Here is a 9,987-nt window from a genome sequence, read left to right as displayed (position 1 = left end):
CACTGCCAGTGGCGGAGATCCATGCTCCGGCACCAGGGGGCAGAGAGCAGGCAGGCGCAGGGCTGGCGAGCTTCCAGGAGCAGCCAGGATCAAGTTGCCAGGAGCAGTGTGCTCCCCCCACACGCCTCTTCCTCCGCCAGTGCCCACTGCTTTCCTCCCAGGAAATCTGCAGAAAAACCTGATTGCTGTTTGTTCCGATTCAGCACTAAACCACAGGATTTTTCGCAGGGGAAAGTGGTGCAGAGGTTTGGGTGACACTTGGCTGTGTTCAGGACACAGAGCTGCCGTTTCCTTTTTCCTTTTGAAATTTGTTTAATTCATTTTTTCATAACATATTTCAATTTAAACATATCATTCACCTTCACATTTGGATTCCCAGAATCCCTTGACTTCCCCCCGCCCCTCTCTGGCTTCCATATCTATCCTTTTCTTCAGCTTATCTTTATTTTTTCCAATTTGCTATATCTATTATTAACTCCTCCATTATATTTTGTACTTTACAAATATTACTCTAATCCTGCCAAAGTTTTTAGTTGTTTACAATGTTCTCTTAAATACTTTATAAATTTTCCCCATTCTCTCTCAAACTTCTTCTCGTTCTGATCTCTCATTCTCCCCGTCACTTTTGCCATTTTGGCATAGTCCATCATATCCATCATCCAGTCTTCTTTGGTTGGAACTTTATCCTCTTTCCATCTCTGGACCAATAGTATTCTCACTGCTGTTATTGCCTACATTAAAGGTTTTTATTGCTCTCTCTCAGCTGGCAACAAAGACTGCTCTGTTAGCAAAAATTGGCACCTCGCTTGGAGGCGATGGGGTAGGCAGGGCACCCAAAGGTGTGCTGCATGGGAGCCTTTTATAATTTGCTTAGGGTCAATTTGTAGAGCATCCCATTTCAAACTTGGATTTTCTAGAAGCACCTGCGAGAGACAATTGGAAAGAAATAGCTACATCTGCTAAAAAAATAAATAAATCCTGCCATTCCTTATCAAAATGATGCATTCTAACATATTTTTGGCCAAAGGGGTAATATAAGAAAAGAAAATCCTACAAGCACCAGATTTGTAAGCTAATACTTCAGTAATTTCTTTAAGAATCAATCAATGAGTACAGCATATTTTCTTCTGCAAAACCATGTAAATATTATATTTTCTTTAAAGTTTGTTGCTGCCTGTCCCTCATTTACAAGTTCAGATACTTTTTAAAGCGTCGTTTTGAAGTTCCTGGGGGAGGTTAATCAATCACAGTCCTATACTGGGGCACATTTCAAGTTTCTACTGGCTCCACAAGGAAGTAACATCTGCCTTGACTGTTGCATTCCTTGTTTTCCACTGCATGCATATAAGCTACAGAGAAAAATCTCTCACCTTCCAAATCCACTGCCACATATGTCTGTGTCATAGTCAGTAAATTGTAGTGTTCACAGTGGCGTAGCGTGGGGGGTGCAGGGGGGACCGGGCGCAACATCTGGGGGTTAGGGTTAGGGGGTGCAAATCCATGGGTTAGGGGGCGCAAATCCACAGGTTAGGGGGTGCAAATTACTTGCCTTGCCCCGGGTGCTGACAACCCACGCTACGCCACTGAGTGTTCAAACTCTTTCTTAGGAAAAACACAATTTTCAAAGAGTGTCAGGCCTAATGAGCACAGCAGATCATTCCCTGTGGGTCTTCCATGAAATCAACTGCCAAGATGAAAAGTCCCCGACGCCCCATATCTGCCTATGTCTCCTCCTCTCCAGGGCTTTTTCCAAGACTGAGACTGTGAGCAGCTAATGTTTCCTCTGTCCTTTTTATGCCCCTCTTGGGGATTTTTCAGTGGGAGGACAAAGGGGAAGAGCCTATTGCAGCAGAAGGGGAAGACACCTGTAACCAGAGGCACCAACCTGGGCCCCAGATTGTGGGTGACACCCCACACACACAATGTGATGCCATGACATCAACATCACATCATGCCATCACCTGCTGCCCTTCAAGTAAAGATGTGTATTGATGCTAGGAGAGGATGTATTGATTAGATATTATCCTTCCTTCCTCATGTTTGTGAGTTCAGCAAAGTGCATCCCCTTGCAGCTGAAAAAGTCTTTACCCTTTTTTCCTCTTAATAATCACGCAGATTACTGCTTGTAAAAGGTAAAGATAACATTCACTCACTCAGAATACTTGTTGAAGAGTAACAGATACAGCAGCTTTGTCCAGGCAGGCTTAAAATGGTGATCCAGTTACAAAGACATACTTTGGTCAAGATGATGATGGGGACTGAGCTTTAGAGCTCAGACAAGCAGATGGTTCTACATTGCTGGATGGATGGATGGATGGGGAGAGAGAAAGAGGGAGAGGAAGTGCCTACACCCTCCCCAGAGCGGGGCACAGTGGAAGTGTCTCTCAGAGTTCGTTCTGGGAAACATTCAGGAAGAAACTCTGAGGGCTTCAGCTCCTGTCATGTGCCTATCTAACAAACATGTATTGTTGATTTGGCTGCATGGTAAATATCTCACACTTCACGGGTGGGTGGCAGTCCCCTCAGAAGGCAGAGCACATCACCTGCAGGAGTAGCAAGGAATGTCTGCCTTCTCACTCACCTCTCACCTTGCCCAGTCACGCTATCTTTCACCAGGACTTCAGCGCCACCTCTCTGTTTCCATGAGGACAAGTAAGCCGGGGCATGTTGGCAGAAGAGGAAGCAGAGGGAGGAAGAGGCGTCATGGCATTTTAGGTTGTCTTACACAAAATGGAAATGCTAGTCTTCACATAATATATGCAAACATTTTTGGAGGTCCCCCTTGTGACCCCAAGCAGAGGAACAATGTGACAACTGCACACCCTTCTCCTGGGCCCTGTGGAGAGGCAGACAGCAGGTGCATTTGGCCCCCAGGTCAGAGGTTCCTCACCCCTGCTATAGATTACAAAAGGGCTCCAAAGTTTCCCAATTTTCATTCTCCTTTGGCTTTCCTTACTCAGCCAAATGAACAGCTTGGTGATTTTAGAAAGAAATTGTGAAACCATGTTTCTTCAGCAAGTACATTGTGAATCCACTCGCCTTCAGTGGGTACACTGGGTGAGCAATCAAGATTTGGGCAAATGTTATATTTCCCACAAGCTTCAACTGGCTAGAGCTTACATCAGCCTGCTGAACCAGGCCAGCTGTTCCAGAACCCTGTTGTCGCAATGGCCAGCCAGGTGCCTGTGCAAAGCCTCAAAGCAGAACTGGACAGCAACACCACTCTAACCCTTTATGATTCCCAGCAACTGACATTCAGAGGAATACTCTCTCCAACACTTGAGGAAGAACACGGCCAACTTGGTTAGTAGCCATTGTTAGCCTTATCCTCCATTATTTTCTTCTAATCCTCAACCAAACACATCCATGTTGCTGCCCATTGTTACTTCCTGTAAGCAAATTCCAGAGTTTAACTATGTGCTATTTCAAGCAGCACTTTCTTCCATCTTTCTCAAATCTTCCAACATTCGCTGTCATTGGCTGCCCACAAATTCTAGTGTTATGATAAAGGAATAACAGCTTTTCTCTGTCCTGTTGCACTAAAGGCTTCCTATGAATTGAAGGCTGACTAAACCTCAGGGGTGCAGGGAGCTACAAGAATTGCCCCAATCAAAGAATATCAATGCTTGAGGTGTCACATAAGGGATTGCATACTCCTCAAGGCACCTTGGGCTCACATTGTTTTGGAATTTGTGGAAATAAACATAAGCACCTTGAATGTCTTGAAGTTACCAGTGCATGAACCACTGTGTCCAGGCTGCCAAGCAATTGACCTAACTCCAAGACCCAGAAATCAATCATTCACAAGGCCTCCAGTTTTTCATGGTTCAAGCTCAGTTTGTTGGCTGTCCTTCACCATGGCATCCAGGCACCAATCTGGGGTTTTGTGTATTGGGGATTCTAGAATTGGATATCTTCGACATATGGATGACACTTCACTCCTAAACTCCAAATGACTCTTCCCAACAGCTTCATCTTGATGTTCAATAGCCACTGCATACCCTCCAACATTCCTCAGATGAAAACTCTCCACGATTGACACTCCCCCCATTTGTTGTCGTCCCCCTCTGAGCATTTCCAACACTTATTTGGTACATTCCTATACAGTGGTACCTTGGTTTTAGATAGCTTAGCTTATGAACAACTTGGAAATAGAACACTGCAAACCCAGAAGTAGGTGTTTTGGTTTGTGAACTTTGCCTTAGAAGCTGAACATGTTCCGCTCCTTGTTGAGTGTGTTCCGTTTGTACATTGAGTCTTCTACACCTATCAGAGGCTTCCTGTTGAGTCGGTCGGCTGTTGAGTCCCAAACACCCACATAACACAGAGATGACATTTGGAGCTTTTGTTTTTGCTATTTTTTTGCAGTTTGTTTGTGTGACTTTTTCATTATTTTCACTGTCACTTGTTCTTCATTTCATGGAATTGACTTGTGCTGTGGCTTGTGACTCCATTTTTGTGACATGTGGCTTATGACTTCATTTCTGTCACTTGTTTTTGTGACTGTGTGGAACCCTGCTCAGCTACTGATGATTGTGTGACTGCAGAAATGGATAAAAGCCCCCCCCCTCCAAACCATTACTGTCATCAGTGCACGTAAGGAAAAAAATAATTTAAATTTTTATCATCTATAATACTGACTTATTTATTTTATAGTACAGTACATTGAGTATTGCTTAATTTTTATGGATTGATGGTCTCATTAGATAGTAAAATTCATGTTAGCTTGATGTTTTAGGGTCGGGTTACCAGATGTCCCCATTTCCCGGGGATAGCGCCCAGATTTGCAAATCTGTCCCCAGACAAATTATGTCCCTGTAATGTCCCTGGATTTCATTAAATATCCCCAGGAAAGGTGACACCCTGCTTTCCTGGGGTGATATGCTGCTGGAGGGGTGGGAAGATTTTGCACAGGCAGAGGCAGAGGTGGGGGGGGTCAAAGAGTGCGAAAGAAGGGCTTTGCACCTTGCCCGGCAGAGAAACTGCATGCCTTGCACCCCTCCTGGGCAACAGCAAGCCACCCGTCCATGATTCCTGAGCCTCCCCGATCTCCTGTCCCCTTCCCCCTTCATTTTGAGAGATCGCAGGTGGTCGGCTGTTGCCCAGGAGCGGTGCAAGGTGTCTCTGCTGGGCAAGGTGCAAAGCTCTTATTTTGCACCCAGTGAAACTCTCAAAACGAAGGGGGAAGGGGGAAGGAGATTGGGGGAGGCTCAGGAGTCACGGACAGGTGGTGCACCGTTGTCCAGGAGGGGGCACAGGGGGCACGGTTTCTCTGCTGGGCAAGATGCGGTGGGGTGATATGATTTTGATCCCCTCAGCCAACTGGAGTGGCGGCAGAGCTGGCGCAGAGCAGGGCAGTTGAGCGTGAGAGACAGCATGAACCTGATGGCCGGGAACTGCAGAAGTCAAATTGGAGCAGGGAAGCCTTGTGTTCTTTTAAGTTGAGGCTCCTTGAGTTGAGGTACCTCAGTTGCAGGGGGTTGGCCTGCATGCCCCTCAGAGGTCCTTTGCAAATCTATGAATCTGTGATCGTCCCACAGTCGTATTCTCAAACTCTGCTTCCAACTCCACCCCGCAGGTTTCTCTCCTCCTCCGGACTTCTGAAGACAGCAAAACAGCTGATGTATAGATGTAATTAGGGATAATAAAGCATGTAATTTATTTATCTTTTAAAAAGTGTCCCCGAATTCATTGAAACAAATCTGGTAACCATATTTTAGGTGTTGTTTTTGAAAGTCTGGAATGGATTAATCGATTTTGCATTACTTTCTATGGGAAAGCATGCCTTGGTTTTAGAACGCCAGCTGTTCCAGAACCCTGTTGTCGCAATGGCCAATTAGATGCCTGTGCAAAGCCTTGACGGGAACACCACTCTCCCCACTTGTGATTCCCAGCAACTGATATTCAAAGGAATACTGTGAGCAAATTCCAGAGTTTAACTACATGCTATTTCAAGCAGCACTTTCTTCCATCTGTCTGGAATCTTCCAACATTCAGTTTCATTGGCTGCCCACAGATTCTAGTGTTATGAGAAAGGAATGCAAACCTTTATTAATTTCTAAAATATTTTTAGAACCCACCTTATTTCTCTGATTATAAATTGCTTTAAACTATTCTGAATGTTATGCTTTAATCCCACAAACCATCCTGAGACTTTAAGGTGAGAAGCAAGTAGTCAATAACAACAGCAGGAATTTCAAGGGGTAGTGGGGGGTTCGATCACCATCAGGATCAGTACTGTCCATCGCTGCGGCTGGAGACTTGATCTGGAATCTGACCTGCAGAAGTCATAGAATGATAAAGCTGGAAGGGACCCTCAATGGACACCTAGTCTGACAAGTCAGGTAATAACTGCTCATCTGACCAAACTAGACATGACCCCAGGAAGGTGTACCTGAGTCAGAAAGTATGATGGCAGTGCACAGGTGAAGACTTTCTTGTTCCAATGGGCTTTTGGGAACTGACTACTTTAAAGGAAGAGCTGGTGCCATGATGTTTTTATTGCAATCATTGGCATGGTTTTAGCAGGGTGTGGGTGGGTGGGTGTTGTTTTTGTTATTCTAAAGCAGCAATGCAGCAGCAAGCAAAGGCTATAGCTGCCCAGTCAGCTGCTTGTGGCTGCAAAGCCAGACAGGATGTGTGTGACTGTTGCCATGGAAACAAAGGGGCAGTCCATTCTGTACTGAGCACCGGATGTTAGCTCAGTGTGTGTGTCATATGACCTGTACAGGATGTACATGGGTGGAGTTTGGAGTTTCTCTCTGTTTGTTGAAGAGAGTGGACATCTTTTACTGTTTGACTGCTGAAGACAGGAATAAAACATGTAGATACATTTCTGTCTGTGTCTGATTCCCCTCCCTGGGGATATGCTGGAGAGCAGGGAGGAGGAGAAGCAGTTTGGTGTGTTTTTCTCACAGCCTGAGGAAAATCGCCGGAACGGACCTCGTGTGTTTTTCCTACCGGGAGTCGCCGGAGGGAGGTCAAAAGAATTCAGCCGGTGCCTGGAGAGATAGGCACATACCTCTGACCGGCCCTGAATTCTTGACATTGGTAGCAGTTGACGGTTGCTACGATCCATGGGAGTCTGCATCAAGGAGACTGTATTCATCCCTCTCCATGGAAGCCTGAGATGGAAGCTGATTCTCTGCAGCCAGAAGCTGACCAGAAGAAGCTGAAAGCCAAGCTACGGAGCCCAGGTATGAGATTTTCGGGCTTAAGAGTGTGAATGCAGATGGATTCATTCTCTGCTTCATGGGAGCAACGTTTGGGAAAAACAGCTCCGAGAGAGAAGAGTCTGCATTCCAAACATTCCTGTGGTTTTTCCTGTCCAAGGAAAGGAATGTGGTTGCTTAGCAACGCAGATAAGGGCTGGAAGTCAGGCTATGCCCAGAGAGGCACAAACAGCTCGTGTTTTGACTAGGCCTTTACAAAGGAACTGTTGGAAGGGACTTTCCAAGCAGCCAGTGTTATTGCTGCCAGGTGCACAGAGTGTAAACAAGCCAGCTATTGGATTTTAGAGGCTTGTGTTTGAGAGTCAATGCAAGGACTCAAAATGGATGTCAAGAAGGGAAGCCTGCCTTCTCCACCCCTCTTGACCAGTGACAATTATGCATCTTGGTCTATTAAGATGAAGGCCTTGCTGCAGAATCAGAGACTGTTTAGGGTGATTGAGAACCCCATCCCTGCAGCACCAACGCCTGTTTGGGAGTCACAGGATATGAAGGCCAGAACTGCTATAATTCTGTGCGTGTCAGACTCTCAACTTATTCATATACAAGATTTACCGCACGCGAAAGATGTTTGGGACACGCTGAGAAGGACACATCAGAGAGATGCAGGTTCTTCAGCATTGCTGTATTTTGAAAAGCTGACCAACCTGAGGCTTGCGCCTGATGGAGATGTTCAAGCGCACCTGACGGAAATGAAATTTCTGCGTCAGCAGATGGTGGAACGCAATTTCCGTCTGCAGGAGGAAGTGTTTTGCTTCATGGTGATCAGCAGCCTGAATCGGACTTACAAAACGGTTGCCAGTCAGCTGGGGTCTCTCCCAGCGCAAGATCTAACGGCGGACAGGGTCTTTGCTGTGGTTCTGAACGAACATGACAGACTTGCCGCCCTGGAAGTCAAGGACAGGGGGAGGGAAGAACGGAGTTCTAACACCCCCACTGCTGTAGCTACTGGAGGAGACGCCGTAGCTTTGAACGTTTCCAATGTTTCAATTGTGGGCAGACTGGGCATCTTCAGCGGTACTGCAGGAAGCCACATCAGAACAAAGGAGCCAAGGGAAGCTCCACGAAGTCTGAGGCGTCAGGCAGAAGTCATGCCAAGTCACAGGCGAAGCCTGCAAAGGCTTTGATGTCCCTAAAAGCCACACCACAAGTGGGGAATTCCTTCATTTTAGACACGGGAGCGACGGTTCACATGACCCATCGCAGGGATTTGTTTTCGTCGTTAAAGAAGCAAAGCTTCGTTGTACAACAAGCCAACGGTCGAGAGCTGGAAGCCACCGGAATTGGGACTGTGTATCTTAAAAGTCTGAACTTGACTATAAACGGTGTTTATTTGGTTCCAGAGTTGAAGTACAATCTGCTCAGCGTTTCGCAGATTGCCAAGAAGGGACTAAAACTGTCCTATGATGATCAACACTGCGAGATCTACAAAGATGGAGAGTTGTATCTTTCTGCCAAAGAGAAAGATGGACTGTATTTGTTGACTTTTGATCAAAGTGATTACATGGAATGTAATTCTTGTGATTCTAACATGATTTCTTTTGCAGGTGTAGCTGAAAAGAACGCCAAGCAGGTCACCTCGAGGGTCGACAAGGCATTTCAGCGGGTGTATGCTGATGTGATTGGTCCTTTAGCACCATCTAGAGGCAATGCAAAGTATTACCTAATATGTGTTGATTCTTTTACAGGTTTTGTCTGGATTTATCTTTTGGAGAGACCGAAAGAAGCCTTAGAAAGGTTTAAAAAGTTTTGTGACAAGGTTAAAAATATGCATGATGCTGACATAGATTGTCTTTGCACAGATGAGAAGCCAATTTTTCTCTTACAGGATTTCCAGAGGTTCCTGAAGAAGAAAGGGATAAGACACAAACTTGCAGCCTCCGAAGAAGCTTGGAACAGATGTGTCTGTGTTAGGGTGAACAAAGAATTGCAAAAGGGAATGCATGCGCAATTGCTTAGTTCACATCTGCCACATGAGTACTGGGCTGAGTCACTAATGTCATTTTGTTACACGTGGTTGAGAAAGGTTTCAAAAGACTTGGGATGTTCTCCTTTTGCGAAACTGTTCCACAGAAAACCTTCTGTTGCCCATTTCAAGGTTTTCGGGTCTCATGTGAGAACAGAAGCTCCAGGTGGAGTAAAGAATGCCAGAGGCATTTTTGTGGGTTATGAAAAGGGTCTCTACAGAGTAATTTTGTCTGAATCTGGTAAGGTGATTCTCACAAAGTTCCTAGAGAGTGCTCCTGAACAGGAGCGAGTGATTGTTCACACATTTCCCACAGGAGTTGATGATGATTCTGATGATGATGCTGATGATGATGAGTTTGATCTTATTGAGTTCAGTAGTACTAATGATGACAGCGATAGCTCAGACAGCTCAGTTGTCACAGTCATTGAGAGGAAATCTCACATTGTGACTAGACCCTCAGAAGAGGAGGATGAACCACTGATTAAGCTTAGTACTGGTTCTTCAGAGAGTTCAGAGGCTGAACCAGAAAGCAAGGGAGAGCAGCACCTCTTACGTAGGTCTGAGAGAGCAACGAAGGGTGTACCACCCAAGAGGTATTCAAAAGAGTTTGCCAACCAAGCTATTGCATGTGTTGCTGTTGTAAACGACCAAGGTCAGATAGAAGCTGTGTCTGAGTCAGAGACAAAGGCACAACAGAGAGTTGCTAACCAAGGTAATACAGAAGCACTCATTCCTTGGAAGTCACACAACCAGAGAGGTACATTGGTAAAACCAGTGGCGGGTAGTTCC

The 9,987-nt window shown here is 45.7% G+C and overlaps 1 long non-coding RNA gene across 1 annotated transcript in view; it reads right to left on the bottom strand.

The window, feature by feature from the left end:
- The window catches only part of LOC307221804, a 44,333-nt gene that overhangs the window by 19,491 nt on the left and 14,855 nt on the right, over positions 1 to 9,987 (bottom strand). The window lies entirely within an intron of this gene.

This window comes from Podarcis cretensis (assembly GCF_951804945.1).
Source record: "Podarcis cretensis genome assembly, chromosome: 8".
Taxonomy (NCBI): Eukaryota; Metazoa; Chordata; class Lepidosauria; order Squamata; family Lacertidae; genus Podarcis; species Podarcis cretensis.
The sequence above is the reverse complement of the archived record's forward strand: the minus strand, read 5'-3'. Positions and strand labels throughout refer to the sequence as shown.